General features: G+C 41.4%; 1 pseudogene; it reads left to right on the top strand.

Annotated features, from left to right (window-relative positions):
* The first annotated feature begins 11,219 nt into the window (after nt 1-11,219).
* Nucleotides 11,220-13,097, top strand: LOC144254508 (glucose-6-phosphate 1-dehydrogenase-like; annotated as a pseudogene).
* Nucleotides 13,098-16,057: the final 2,960 nt, after the last annotated feature.

The raw sequence follows: 16,057 nt of genomic DNA, 5'->3' as shown, positions 1-16,057 counted from the left end.
CTCCTATTACATGTTGGGTATAAAACTCTGAAACTGCCTGAAATCAGGGTTCAGGGGATTGATTGATTATAGCAAAAGCTGTGCCCTATGAACCTGGCTGCAGCCAAATAAAACTGTTTCCTGCTATGTTTGGTGCCTTGCCTCATTTGACCCTACAACAATACTGTGCTACACCGGCATTGCCCAGACTCTCCCTTCCCACTGCTTCTCCCTAGGCTGGGCTCCATGAATGGGTCCTGGCTCCCCACCAACCACCCCAATTCTGGACACAAGGTATCCTCTCACAGTGCCCTCCTTTGGCACTCCTTTGATCCTGGTCCCTCTCTGAGAATATACACATCTGGGGCAGAGGAGTGGAATTGGATGGCCTCTGCCCCCTCAAGGCCTAGTGCCGACTTTGCATTGCCTGATCCAATCACTTCAATCCCATGCTCTCTGGCCTTGTATGCTGCCCCTACCCCATCCCAGCCTAACCCTGACATTTTGCACTTCAATTCCAGGACCAGGCAGCTCACTTGAGCCCCTGATTGCATTCCTTATGTCACCTGGCTTCCTGTCTCTTGTTGTGAAGACAGACTTGGGCGCTCCTGGCTTGGGGCCCCTAGTGAGCTCCCCTCCTTGCCCTTTGCGCTGCCCTCTGTCTCCTTCCTCTCCATCCCCTAGTGCTTTCCCCTGCAGAGCGGGCCTCCTGCTCCTTGGGTTCCTAATCCTCTTTTGGGAGGGTGGGTCCCTTACATGGAATCCTTGCTTGGGTCCTGGTTCTTGCCCATCTCTGCACCAACCCTTACCCTGTGCCATGCCTTGTGTTTGCTGTCCTCCTGGATTTGTCCCTTGCCAGACCCACTTGGCCTGGTCCCTGGACCTTGAATCTCATCTGTGCCAGGGTGTCTTGTGGGAAAAAAAGCCCTACCCTCATGTGGGCCCCTTGGTCTCCCTGGGCCCTTGGTCCTACACCTGGAACCATGACACCTGGCAGGGGCTCTGGCACATGAACCTGGCTCCCACTGACTGGATCCCAGCCTTCCCTCCCCAGCCAGGTCCATGTCCTGTACCCCTTATGCCAGCCTTGGCCCTTAGCACTCCATTGCCAGGCCTGGCTCCTCACTTGAGCCTCTGGTGGCCATTCTTGCTCAGTGCTTTTCTGGGCATTGTATGATGGACCCTCGCTGGGGACGCTTCTCTGCTCCCCTTGGCTTCCCTGTACTACAGCATGCTAGTGCAGGCCCACCTTCCCAGGCTGGTGTTCCCTACTCTGCCCTGGCCTGGGCCTTCATCTAGGTCCCTCCTTGCTGGGGTCCTGGCCCCCACACCACCCACACCCATCCTGAGGGCATTTAGGCTGTGTCCTGCTTCAGCCCTCCTGTCCCTTCTGTCTTTGCAACCCACTCTTTCCTGATCCCCGTCCTAGGATGCTCACCAGTGCCAGGTGACTTAACTTGGCCTCTTGGCCCTGGGGGCTCCCTTTGAAAAACCGTAGCCCTGCCCCTTGCCTGGGCCATTTGGGCTCCCTTAGCCTGGGCCCTGCTCCCAAAACCTGACACACTGCAGTGGACCTGGGTCTTGAGCCCTCCTCCCCCTGTGCCAGCCACTCACTTTCTCCCCTCCTACCCATCCCTATCCATGTTTCTTTTCATTCACCCAGGCCCACGTGCTATCATTTGGCTCTCCATTACTGGGCCTGGCTCCTTACTTGAGCCCCTGGCCACCATAGATTTGACCATTGGGAAAGTGTAGCCCTGCCCCTTGCCTGGGTACTTTTGCCTCCCTCAGCGTAGGCCCTACTACTGAGCCCTGACACCCTGAAGCAGACCTGGGCCTTGAGCCCTCCTCCCCCTATGCCAGCTGCTCCCCTTTCTCCCCTCTTGCCCCTCCCTATCCATGTTTCCTTTCATTCACCCAGGCACAGGTGCTAGCACTTGGCTCTCCATTACTAGGTCTCCTTCCATTTCCATGCAATTCCCCTTCTCTCTCCCATTCCCTCTCACCTCTTGTCCCTGTTTAATGGTAATCTTCTTATGCTCTTCCTCCCTGCTCTGTTTTGAGTTGCCCTCATATCAAAAAAGACATCCGGCATTTGTGCTTTAGGGATTGGCTAGCTTCACTTAGCATAATCTGCTCTAATGCCATCAATTTCCCTGCAAATGCCATGATTTTGTTATGTTTTAGTGCTGAGTAATGTTCCATTGTGTACAAATGCCACTTTTTTTAATCCATCTATTGACAGGCATCTAGGTTGGTTCCACATTCTAGCTATTGTGAATTGTGCTGCTATGAACATTGATGTAGCTGTATCCCTACAGTATGCTCTTTTTAGGTCTTTGGGGAATAGTCCAAGAAGGGGAATAGCTGGGTCGAATGGTGGTTCCATTCCCAGCTTTCCAAGGAATCTCCATACTGCTTTCCAGATTGGCTGCACCAATTTGCAGTCCCATCAGCAATGTATAAGTGAACCCTTTTCCCGATATCCTTGCCAGCACTTGTTGTTGTTTGACTTCATAAATGGCTGCCATTCTTACTAGAGTGAGATGGTATCTTAGAGTGGTTTTAATTTGCATTTCTATGATTGCTAGAGATGGTGAGCATTTTTTAGTGTATTTGTTGATTAACTGTACATCCTTCTCTGAGAAGTGTCTGTTCAGGTCCTTGGCCCATTTGTTGATTGGGTTATTTGTTTTCTTGTTTAATTTTTTGAGTTCTTAGTATACTATGGATATTAGTGTTCTATCTGAAGTGTGAGGAGTAAAAATTTTTACTCTTATTCTGTATTTTATTTAGAGATAGGATTTCACTGAGTTGCCTACAACTAGTCCTATGTGCTGCCAGGTTCAAGGGAGCATTGGAACATGGGTTTCCTCTGGCCTTTCCAACCTGTATGACCCCCTGCAAAATGGTCTCCATGCCAGAAATTCTCTGTGCCAGAAATTCTGCTGATTTGTTAGGTTCAGTTTAGAGCTCTTGGTTGGTGTCTGCTGAATTCATGTATTGGACTTAGTGCCAAACTCATGGATCTAAGTTCCCAATCCAGTTTGGTGCTACTGTTGCATGAAGATACCATGCTGGGCTTAGACAGACCCAGCTGACTTTCATGCATTTTAATGAGCCAAATAGCCTCTAGATTAGCTCAGTGCAGGCTTCCCCTCTGATCCTGGAATTTCCCATGTCAAGAATTCCCCAGCACTTTTTAAAATTTTTTCTCTATTTTGTCTACTAATTTTCCTCACAATTTCCAGGAGCTCAGCTAAAATTGTCTTCTCATCTTTGTCTGATGTACTGTCAGTTTCCCAGTCTTCAAGCTTATCTGTCCACTATTGAGTATCAGTCAAGTGCTTTTTTTCACTCCCCTCAGAGAGAAATAGTTTTCTCACTGAGTTCAGAGTCATAGAGCTGTGAGAAAAGTCACTTTCCACTAATCCCAATGGAATATTGCTCAGCCATAAAGAAAAATAAAATTATAGCATTTGCTGGCAAATGGATGGAACTAGAGCATATCATGGTAAGCAAAATAAGCAATCCTCACCCCCCCACACAAGAAAAGGCCCCATATTCTCTCTGTGGATACCACACAATAAGGAGCAGGGGGATGAAAGAATATAAGTTCAATTGATTAGACAAAGGGAAATAAAGTGAAGGGAGAATGGATGGGAATAGGAAAGACAATAGAAGGGATCAGACATAACACTCCTATATTCATATATGAATATAAGACCAATGAATCTCTGTATCATGTCCAATTGCAAGAATGGGATCCTAATTAGAAAAAGTTATGCTTAATGTATGTACAATATTTCAAAATACAATCTACTGTCATGTATATCTAAAAGGAACAATTTTTTTAAATGAAAATGAATAAATAAATAAATGGAAGGACAGTAGTGCTGGACAAAGGGACTAAGGGGACAGAAGAAAGCATGAAAAGAGGGAGTACTGAGTATTGAAATGAAGAAAACTACGTGTATTTATGAAAATGTTAACCATGACCCCACCATTATTTATAACTGGAATGCACTAAAAAACAAAAACAGGTTCAGAATTTGTCGTATTTTTTAAAAAAATCATTGAAATTAAATAGTAGTACATTTAACAAAAAAATCTAAATTTATTATAAGAACGGCAAATATGTATTCTATCTACAATAAATTATATAAATAAATTATTTAAGACATATTTAAATAAAAAACAAACTACACAAAGTATAGAAAATGTAATTAATTAAGAAAAATTAAAAACTAGCCGCTGAACCGGAAGTCTCCTGTCTATCAACCGCCGCCCTCAGCATTGTTGCCTCTGATTCTGCAGCTGCCAGCCTGAGACCACCTGGACGTCTTTTTTCTGGGCTACCACAGAAGTCACTGACATTCCCAGAGGTCTCCTCACTGGGCAAGGCCTAAATTACCTCTGAAGTGAATTCCTTTGCTACCTCCCAGGTAGCTGCTGCTGAACCGGAAGTCTCCTGTCAATCAACCGCAACCGCCACCGCAACCGCCATTGCTGTCTCTGATTCCGCTGCCGCCAGCCTGAGATCTTATGGAGGTCTTCTTTCTGGATGCTACTGCCACAGAAGGAAACCACTGCCTTGGATGTAACTGAAGCCTACATTGCTGCTGACCCTGGAGATCACCTAGATACAATGCCCCTTCAGTTGCTATTGTAGCTACCGCTGCAACCACCACTACTGCTGACTCCCTGCCAGCAACCACCACCACTACCACTGCTACCGTAACCTAGAGGACTACTTCGAGGGAGACTTAAGGTTTGGTTGCATGTGGCTGCACCCATTTGGAGACACCAGTCAGTGCGGGGGCCTGGGTGCCAGCAGGTTTACCACCACAAGAGCCTCTGTCTGGGGACTCCCGCTGGGACATGCAGGTCCAGTGTGGGGGTGCCAGAAGGTTTGGAGGAGCCTGGGGTCTTCCTGGTGAGAGTGCTGGTGGCCATTGTCTTGCTGCTGCTGCATCTCAGAGTTGCTCCTTTGCATGAGTGTATCCCTGGTGGTCTCTCAGCAAGTATGAGCAGCATTGAGATCTTGGGACTGCAGCGTGGCCAATCCTGAGGAATCTGAAGCTCAGATTGGTGGGATAGAGGCTGGGTTTGCAAAGGCTGATCTGGGTTTGGTGATCCCAAGAGATGTCAGAGATAGGGCTGAGAAACTGATGAACACTGACAGTTCGACTTTACAGCATGATTTGTTTTATTTTATTTTATTTTTTAATTCACTAATCTCTTTACCATATTTGGAACAGCTTGTTTTTTATGCATCAGTGTGTGGAGGACAATGATATATGAATGGTGTTTTGCATTTTTGTTGTACTCTTATGGCTTTATTTTTTCCCTCTTTGTTTGTATTCTTCCTTTATGTTTTCTGTTTTCTTGGAATTTCTTTCTCCAACCAATAGTCAATCTCTGTCAGTTATTATTCCACACTTCCTGTGAATTTTTACTTCTAGCTTCTATCTTCCTCCCTCGTGAATATTGCATACTACACTACCTTTGTTCTCTCATTCATCGTTTTAAATCATAAATTGTTTTAGCGAATATTTTGTTTATACTATAGATAGTTATTGAACTAATTATTTTTGATTCTATGTGAGAAAGCAGTAGATGTCTTACTGGGAGTTATTAGGTTTAAGGGAGTTATTAGGTTATAAGGTTAAGTTATTGTGTTCATTGGGTCCTGTTGATATTGGTCTTGCCAGTAAAAGTAAAGCACCAGAAACCTTTAGGGATACTATAGGTCTACAGGGTAGAATTTATCTTGACTTAGATCCATACTTTTAGGTAGGAAAGAACACTAACAACATGAAAAAACAAGGGAACAAAGCACCCCAAACAAACCAAGATGCTTCAACAACAGAAGCCACTGATAACACAGTAGAAGAAATGTCTAAGAAGGAGTTCAGACCATATATGGTTAAACTGATATGTGAAGTATAGTATAAGGAGAGAAATCAAAGAAAAAAACTGGATGTGAAATACCACTTCAATAAAGAGTTAAAAAATAAAAATCCTCAAAATGAAGGAATCAGTAAACCAAATTATAAATTCAATTGAAAGTATCACCAACAGATTAGATCACTTGGAAGACAGAACCACAGACAATGAAGACAAAATATATAACCTTGAAAGTAGAGTTGAACACGTGGAGAAGATGGTAAGAAACCATGAACATATCATCCAAGAATTATGGTATAACATGAAAAGGCCAAATTTAAGAGTTATCAGAATAGATAAAGGAGCAGAGATACAAACCAAAGGAATCCAAAATCTTTCAATGATATAATAGCAGAAAAATTTTCAAACCTAAAGAATGGAGTGGAAGATCAAATACAAGAGGCTTACAGGACCCCAAAAGTACAAAATTACAGCAGACCCACACCAAGACATGTTATAATGAAAATGACTAACACAGAGAATAAAGATAAAATCCCAAAGGTTTTGAGAAAAAAAATCAAATTACATATGGGGGGGGGACAATTCAGATCCAAACTTATTTCTCAGCCCAGATCTTCAAAGCTAGGAGGTCCTGGAATAATATATTTCAAGCTCTGAAAGAAAATGGATGCTAACCAAGAATTTTATATTTAGAAAAATTTTCAAATTTGAAAATGAAATTAAAACATTCCATGATAAACAAAAATTAAAAGAATTCACAACTAGAAAGCCTACACTACATAGCATTCTCAACAGAATATTCCTTGAGGATAAAGGGGTAGGGGGAGTGAAAACCAGCAAAGGGAGGATCTATAGTAAAGTGACATTCAACCAAATGAGAAACTAAGACAAATCAAAAATCAGAAATAAACCAAAATGACAGGGAATACAAATCATATCTCAAAAATAACCTTGAATGTTAATAACCTAAAGTCATCAGTCAAATGACACAAATTGGCAGATTGGATTAAAATATAAGATCCAACAATATGCTGTCTTCAAGAGACTCACCTCATGGGCAAAGACATCCACAGGCTGAAGGTGAAAGGATGGGAAAAAATTTACCACTCATATGGATTGCATAAACGAGTAGGGTTCTCCACTCTCATTTCAGATAAAGTAGATTCAAACCAAAGTTAATCAGAAGAGGAAAAGAAGGGAAGTATATATAAGAAGAATATAACAATTATAAATATTTATGCCCCAAACAGTGGAGCATCCATGTACATCAAACAAACCCTTCTCAATTTCAAGAGTCAAACAGACCAAAATACAATAGTACTGGATGATTTTAACAATCCTCTCTCACTACTGGACAGATCTTCCAAACAAAAACTAAAAGAAAATTATAGAATTAAATAATACAATCAATAACTTAGACTTAACAGACACATATAGAATATTTTGTCCATCAATGAGCAAATATACTTTCTTCTCAGCAACACATGGCTCTTTCTCTAAAACAGATCATATCTTATGCCACAAACAACTCTTAGTAAATACAAAGAAGCAGAGCTAATGCCTTGCATTCTAATAGACCACAATGGAAGGAAAATAGAAATCAATGATAAAATTAAAAAAAAATAGAAGCTATTGTAACAAATGGAGACTAAATAATACACAATTGAATGATAAGTGGATAGTAGAAGATATCAAGGATAAAATAAAAAAAATCTTAGAGGTAAATGAGAACACTGATACAACATATCAAAAATCTTTGGGACACTCTGAAGGTAGTACTAAGAGGAAAGTTTATTGCATTGAGTGCATTCATTAAAAGAATAAAAAGCCAACAAATAAATGGCCTAACACTACATCTCAAAGCCTTAGAAAAAGAAGAACAAATCAATACTAAAAGCAGAAGACAGGAAATAATTAAAATCAGAGCTGAAATTAATGACACTGAAACAAATAAACACACAAAAAACAATCGAAAAAAAATGACAAAACAAAAAGTTGGTTCTTTGAAAAGCTAAATAAAATAGATAAACCCTTGGCATGCTAATGAAGACAAAAAGAGAGAAAACTCAAATTACTAAAATACAAGATGAAATAAATATCACAATGAACATGTCTGAAATACAGAAAAAATTGGAAACTTGCAAATTTATACTCTAGTAAAACAGAAAGACATTGACAAATTTCTAGAGATATATGACCTATTCAAACTGAATGAGGAGGTTGTACATGATTTAAATAGATCAATTTCAAGTAGTTAAATAGAAAATGCCATCAAAAGCCTACCAACCAAGAAAAGCCCAGGACCAGATGGATTCTCAGCCAAATTCTTCAAGACTTTCAAAGAATTAACACAATACTCCTCAAAGTACTCCATGAAATTTCCACGAAACAGAAAATGGGGGAACCCTTCCAAACTCATTCTGTGAGGTTAATATCATCCTGACACCAAAACCAGATAAAGAGCCATCAAGGAAAGAAAACTTCAGACCAAATATCCCTGATGAATATATATGCAAAAATTCTTAATAAAGTCCTGGCAAGTCACAAACAAAAACATATTAAAAAGATAGTGCACCATGATCAAGTGGGATTCATCCCAGAGATGCAGGATTGGTTCAACATATAAAAATATAAACATAATACATCATATTAATAGATGTAATAGAATTAAAATTAATAGACTCAAAAACAAGAATCATATGATCATCTTGACAGATGCAGAAAAAGCATTTGACAAAATCCAGCACACCTTCATGTTCAAAATACTAGAAAAACTAGGGATAGTAGGAACATACCTCAACATTGTAAAAGCTATATATGCTAAACCCAAGGCCAGCACCATTCTAAAAGGAGAAAATTGAAATTATTCCCACTAAAAACTGGAACAAGACAAGGAATGTCTTCTTTCACCACTTCTATTCAACATCATCCTTGAAACTCTAGCCAGAGAAATTAGACAAAATAAAGAAATTAAAGGGATACAAATAGGTAAAGAAAAACTCAAACTATCACTATTTGTTGATGACATGATTCTATATCTATAAGATCCAAAAAATATCAGCAGAAAACTTCTAGAACTAATAAATGAATTCAGCGAAGTAGCAGGATATACGATAAACACCTATAAATCAAACATGTTCCTATACGTCAGCAAAGAATCCATTGAAAGAAAAAATTAGGAAAATGACTCCATTCCCAATAGCCTCAAAAAAAAAAATAAAATACTTAAGAATTAATATGACAAGAGAGGTGAAAGATCTCTACAGTGAAAACTATAGACCACTAAAGAAAGAAATTGAAGGAAACCTCAGAAGATAAAAAGATCTCCAATGCTCCTGGATACGCCAAATTAATATCGTGAAAATGACCATACTACCAAAAGCATTATTCAGATTTAATGCAATTTCTATTGAAATCCCAATGGCATTCTTCATATAATTAGAAAAAAACAATCATGAAATTAATTTGGAAAAATGAGACCCAGAATAGTTAAAGTTATCATTAGCAAGAAAAGTGAAGCAGGAGGCATCCCAATACCAGAACTTAAACTATACTACAGAGCTATAGTAATAAAAATGGCATGGTATTGGCACCAAAATAGCCTTGTAGACCAATGGTACAAAATAGAGGACACAGAAACAAACCCACATAAATATGGTTATGTCATACTAGACAAAGATGCCAAAAGCATTCACTGGAGAAAAGATAGCCTATTCAATAAGTGGTACTGGCAAAACTGGAAATTTGCACATAGCAAAATGCAATTAAATCTCTATCTCTCACCCTAAACAAAAATCAACTCAAATGGATTAAAGACTTAGGTACTAGAAAAGAGACCCTGTGCCTAAAGTGTCTAGAAATAGAAGAAAAAATAGGCCCAAATGTTCACCATGTCAGAATAGGATCTGACTTCCTTAACAAGATTCCTATAGGGTAAGAAGTAAAATCAAGGATAAATAAATGTGATGGATTCAAATTAAAAAGTTTTTTTCTCAGCAAAGGAAACAATAAGATGAGGATTGAGCCTACAGATTGAGAGAAAATCTGTATCACATCCACCTCCAAAAAAAAAAGAAAAAAATAACACAACCAATAAATGGGCAAACAGACATTTCACAGAGGAAGAAATACAATTGATCAACAAATGTATAAAAACATGTTCAACATCTTTAACAATTAAATAAATGCAAATCAAAACTACTCTAAGATTTCATCTCACTCCCGTCAGAATGGCAATCATCAAGAATACAGGCAACAATAAATGTTGTCGAGGATGTGGTGAAAAAGATACACTCATACATTGTAGGTAGGACTGCAAATTGGTGCAACCACTATGGAAAGCAGTATGGAGAGTCCTCAGAAAATTGGGAATAGAACCACCATTTGACTCAACTGTCCCACTCCTTGGTTTATACCCAAAGGACTTAAAATCAGCATAATATAGTGACACAGCCACATCAATGTTTATAGCAGCTCAATTCACAATAGCTAGACTATGGAGCCAAACTAGGTGTCTCTCAATAGATGAATGGATAAAGAAAATGTGGTACATATAGTTCATGGATTATAACTCAGCTTTAAAGAAGAGAAAAATTATGGCATTTGCCAGAAAATGGTTGGAGTTGGAGAATATTATGCTAAGAGAAATAAGCCAATCCCACAAAACCAAGGATCAAATGTTTTCTCTAATATACAGATGCTAATTCTACAATAAGGCAGGGGGTAGTAGGCAATTAAAGCATTGCCTTAGACTAGGTAGAAGGAAGTGATGGGAGGGGAGGGATGGGGATATGGGGATAGGAAAGATAGTAGAATGAAACAGACATTATTACTGTATGTATATATGTGAATTCATGACCAATATGATTCTGCAACATGTACACTCAGAAAAATGAGAAATTATATCCCATCTATGTATGATATATCAAAGTGCATAATCAAAGTGAATTCTACTATCAGGTAAAACTAATTAAAACTAATATAAAACACAGTATTGTTGATTAAATAAAATAAAAATGATACTATTAAAAAGTGAAACCAGGCAAGGTAAGCCATGCCTCTAATTCCAGAAACCCAGAACTGCATCAAGTAAAGCACAAGTTCCATGCCAGCCTCAGCAATTTACTGAGACCATGTCTCAAAATAAAAATAAAAATGGCTCCCTCCTCCCCACCCCCCCCTCTCTCTCTCTCTCTCTCTCTCTCTCTCTCTCTCTCTCTCTCTCTCTCGCTCTCGCTCTCCTTCTCTGGAGAGGGGCCGGCAAGGCCCCGCCCCGGGCGCCTCGCCTGAGGCCGGTCAGCTCAGCTGAGGCGCCCGCCCCCACTGGTTAAATGGGCCGATGGGGCTCAATCCCCGGAAACGACCGTGCATTCCGGGGCTGCGAGACCGGTGGGCGACAGCGATGAGGCGCAGAGAGCACCATGGCAGAGCAGGTAGCCCTGAGTCGGACCCAGGTGTGCGGGATCCTGCGGGAAGAGCTGTACCAGGGTGATGCCTTCCACCAGGCTGATACACATATATTCATCATCATGGGTGCATTGGGCGACCTTGCCAAGAAGAAAATCTACCCCACCATCTGGTGGCTGTTCCGTGATGGCCTTCTACCCCAAGACACCTTCATCGTGGGCTATGCTCACTCCCGTCTCACAGTGGATGACATCCGTAAGCAGAGTGAGCCCTTCTTCAGAGCCACCCCAGAGGAGAGGCCCAAGCTGGAGGAGTTCTTCACCCGCAATTCCTATGTGGCCGGCCAGTATGATGACCCAGCCTCCTTCAAGCGCCTGAACAGCCATATGAATGCCCTTCACCAGGGGCCACAGGCCAACCGGCTCTTCTACCTGGCCTTGCCTCCCACAGTTTATGAGGCTGTCACCAAGAACATCCATGAAACCTGCATGAGCCAGACAGGCTGGAATCGCATTATTGTGGAGAAGCCCTTCGGGATAGATCTACAGAGCTCTGACCAGCTGTCCAACCACATCTCTTCCCTGTTCCGTGAGGACCAGATCTATCCGCATTGACCACTACCTGGGCAAGGAGATGGTTCAGAACCTCATGGTGCTGAGATTTGCCAACAGGATCTTTGGCCCCATCTGGAACCGGGACAACATTGCCTGTGTGATCCTCACCTTCAAAGAGCCCTTTGGCACTGAGGGCCGTGGGGGCTACTTTGATGAATTTGGGATTATCTGGGATGTGATGCAGAACCACCTTCTGCAGATGCTGTGTCTGGTGGCCATGGAGAAGCCTGCCTCCACTGACTCAGATGATGTCCGTGATGAGAAGGTCAAGGTATTAAAATGTATCTCAGAGGTGCAGGCTGACAACGTGGTCCTGGGCCAGTATGTGGGGAACCCTAGTGGAGAGGGTGAGGCCACCAAAGGGTACCTGGATGACCCCACAGTGCCCCATGGGTCCACCACTGCTACCTTTGCAGCTGTTGTCTTCTATGTGGAGAATGAGCGGTGGGATGGGGTGCCCTTCATCCTGCGCTGTGGCAAAGCCCTGAATGAGCGCAAGGCCGAGGTGAGGCTGCAGTTCCGAGATGTGGCCGGTGACATCTTCCACCAGCAGTGTAAGCGCAATGAGCTGGTGATCCGAGTGCAGCCAAATGAAGCCGTGTACCAAGAAGCCTGGCATGTTCTTCAACCCTGAGGAATCAGAGCTGGACCTGACTTATGGCAACAGATACAAGGTGCCCACAGGGAAAGCTGGTCAGGAAGGGACTCCAAAGGATGGCCTAGGTGGCCACACACCATGGTATCAATAAGACCCCCTCTCCCACAGAACGTGAAGCTTCCTGATGCCTATGAGCGCCTCATTCTGGACGTCTTCTGTGGGAGCCAGATGCACTTTGTGCGCAGCGATGAGCTCCGGGAGGCCTGGCGGATCTTCACACCACTGCTGCACAGGATTGAGCGAGAGAAGCCCCAACCCATCCCTTACACATATGGCAGCCGAGGCCCTGTGGAGGCAGATGAGCTGATGAAGAGAGTGGGCTTCCAGTACGAGGGCACCTACAAGTGGGTGAACCCCCACAAGCTCTGAGACCCAGGCACCCACTCCCACCCTACCCCATCTGCCCCCTGTGTTTGTCCTTCCCACCACCCGACCTCACCTCAGGAGAACCCCATGATGGGAAGACTTCGGGACCATAGGCCTAACATTCCTCAGCCCCAGGCTTGGGCCACCACCATCTTTCCCTTGCTGCTGATGCTACTGCTGTTGCTACCATTGTGGCCAACGCCTCCGCTAACATCAGTACCCCTCCCTGGGCCCAGCTACATTCTTCAACCATTAAGCACCGATGACACGCAACATGACTGTCCTGAGCCAGTGCCAGCCCTGTCTGAGCCACCAATCTCTCCATGGAACCTGAGTCACTTCCTCCCTTTACTCCAACCTCCAGAGAAGAAGAGTGGCCCATTAGTCTCTCCCAGGACTCCTCAGAACAAAATGTTAGGGACAATGGGCCATAGTGGGGCAGTGGCCAAATCACATTCCCCAGTGGCTATGAGCAAGCTCCTCTGAACTTGAGGAAGTGACCAAGTGCATCCATGTGAGATCCCATAGGCACACTAGCCTCAATGCCAGTTGACATTCCTGGTCACCAGGTAGAAGGGACCTCACGCTGCCCAGCAGGGTCTTGTTCTCCCAGATGTCCCTTCTTAAAAATTCTGCACTCCGTGGAAAGGCAGAAGCAGCAGCTAAGAGTCCCCTCAACCCCTGCCATTAAATCCCCAAACAGCCAAAAAAATAAATAAATAAAAAAATTAAAAAAATAAAAATAAAAATGTCTTTGGATGTATCTTATGGTAAAGTACCTTGGGTCCAATCCCCATTAATTAATAAATAGATTATTAATTACAAATAAATAAATATCAGCTTGAGAAGAATTTGTATGATGAACATAACTGCACCATTGTTTGGGGCATAGGCATATATATTTATGATTGTTATGTCTTGTTGGTATATGATTTCCTTGAGCAATATGTAATGCTTAACTTTATCTCTTTTGATTAACTTTGGCTTGAAGTCTACTTCATTTGATATGAGGGTTGAAACCCCTGCTTGCTTCTGCAGTCCATGTGAGTGGTATGATTTTTCCCAACCTTTCACCTTTGGTCTGTGTATGTCTTTTCCTAGGAGTCTCCTCGAGGTAGCATATTGTTGGGTCTTGTTTTTTAAATCCAATCTGCTAGCCTATGTCTTTTGATTGGTGAGTTTAAGCCATTAATATTTAGGGTTAGTATTGAGATCTGGTTTGTATTCCCAGCCATATTTGATTATTTTTGTTATTTACCTTGACTTGATTTTCTTCTTTGATTAGTTTTTCCTTTAGGGTACTACTACCACCCTCTGATTATTTTCATTGTTGTTTTTCACTTCCTATTCATGGAATATTTTTCCAAGGATGTTTTGCAGTGCCAGTTTTCTAGCTATAAATTCTTTTAACTTTTATTTATCATGGAAGGTTTTTATTTAATTTTCAAGTCTAAAGCTTAGTTTTGCTGGATACAAGATTCTAGGTTGGCACCCATTTTCTTTCAGAGCTTGATATATGTTGTACCAGGATCTTCTAGCTTTCAGGGTTTATGTTGAAAAATCTGCTGTTATCCTAATTGGTTTTCTCCTATATGTAATCTAATTTCTTTCTCTTGTGGCTTTTAAAATTCTCTCCTTATTCTGTATATTGGGCGTTTTCATTATTATGTGCTGTGTTGTGGATCTGATGTGACTTTTTGTATTTGACACCATGTAGCCTTCTTGAATTTGGATTTCCAATTCATTCTTCATGTTTGGAAAGTTTTCTGATATTATTTCATTGAATAGATTGTTCATTCCTTTGATGTGGACCTCTATGCCTTCCTCTATCCCAATAACTCTTAAATTTGGTCTTTTTATGCTATCCAATATTTCTTGACTGTTCTGCTCATGGTTTCTTATCATTATCACTGTGTGGCCTCTGTTCTTTTCAAGATTATATATTTTGCTTTCATTGTCTGATGTCCTATCTTCCAAGTGGTCTATTCTGTTGGTGATACTTTAATTTGAGCTTTCAATTTGGTTTATTGTTTCTGGATTTTTTTGTTATTGTTGTGGTTGTTTTTTTTTTTAGAACCTCTATCTCCCTATTGAGATGATCTTTTGCTCCCTGTGTTTGTTTATGTACCTTTTTGTCAAAGTGATCTTTCACTGCCTGTATTTGCTCTCTTATATCTTCCTTGAGTTCACAGAACATTATAACCATGTACACCTGAACTCCTTATCTGTAATTTCTTCTGATGTGGCTGCCAATGATTCTAATAATTTGGTGTCTTGATTTATTTGGGACATTTTCTTTATTTTTCTTTTCATGTTGCTCATGTGTCTTCCTTTTCATCTCTGTGGGTCTGGAGTGTTATTGGTTTTACCCTATAGGTTTATATTGCTCTTGTAGGGTTCCAAGACCTTTCCTTTGTGGGGAAGGACAATATTAACAGAACCCAATATCAACAATATACCACCTAGGAACAACTTGTTGTTATTAACACGTTTACACTTTAGTCTCAATGTACAGAAATGTTGGATTCAATTATTATCTAAAATATGATCAGTAGTTTTGTAAAAAGGTTTACTGTTTCTGATGGTGGACAATGAACTGGGGGTGGAGTATAAGATAATATCATTAGGAGGTAGAATGTGAGCATATAGAGTTAATATACCTTAGGAAGTGTAAAAAAGAAATCTAATGGAGAGAGTTAGTAGCAAGAGAATAGACAGGAAGTAATTTAGGGTAGACAAGTACTTGGGAAGACAGTAGAATACATAAAACCAACACACATATGTATTTAGAAAAATGCACATGTTAAAATAGCAAATTATGGAAGGGAAAAGAAAAATGAAAGAAGAAAAAGGAAAAGAAAGAAAGGGCAGATACAATAACTCTATACTATATTATTCAGATGACTCTGTCCTCTAAGTCCTATTTCATGCAAAGTTCTTGTTTTCACATATGTTGGGGATGTGAGGGCCAGAGGATAGAGGAGTAGAAGAGGGAGAAAAAATCTCAAAGGACGAAACCAGGGTTGTTGCTAATTTTAGAGGTCTGTATCTTTCATGCTTCTCTTCTCATCCAATAGAAGGGGTTGTCTGTTGTAAGGTGATGTCTCTGCCCTCAGGAGGGTGG

This window comes from Urocitellus parryii, chromosome 1 (genome assembly GCF_045843805.1).
Source record: "Urocitellus parryii isolate mUroPar1 chromosome 1, mUroPar1.hap1, whole genome shotgun sequence".
Classification (NCBI taxonomy): Eukaryota; Metazoa; Chordata; class Mammalia; order Rodentia; family Sciuridae; genus Urocitellus; species Urocitellus parryii.
This window is presented reverse-complemented; position numbering and strand designations above follow the sequence as displayed.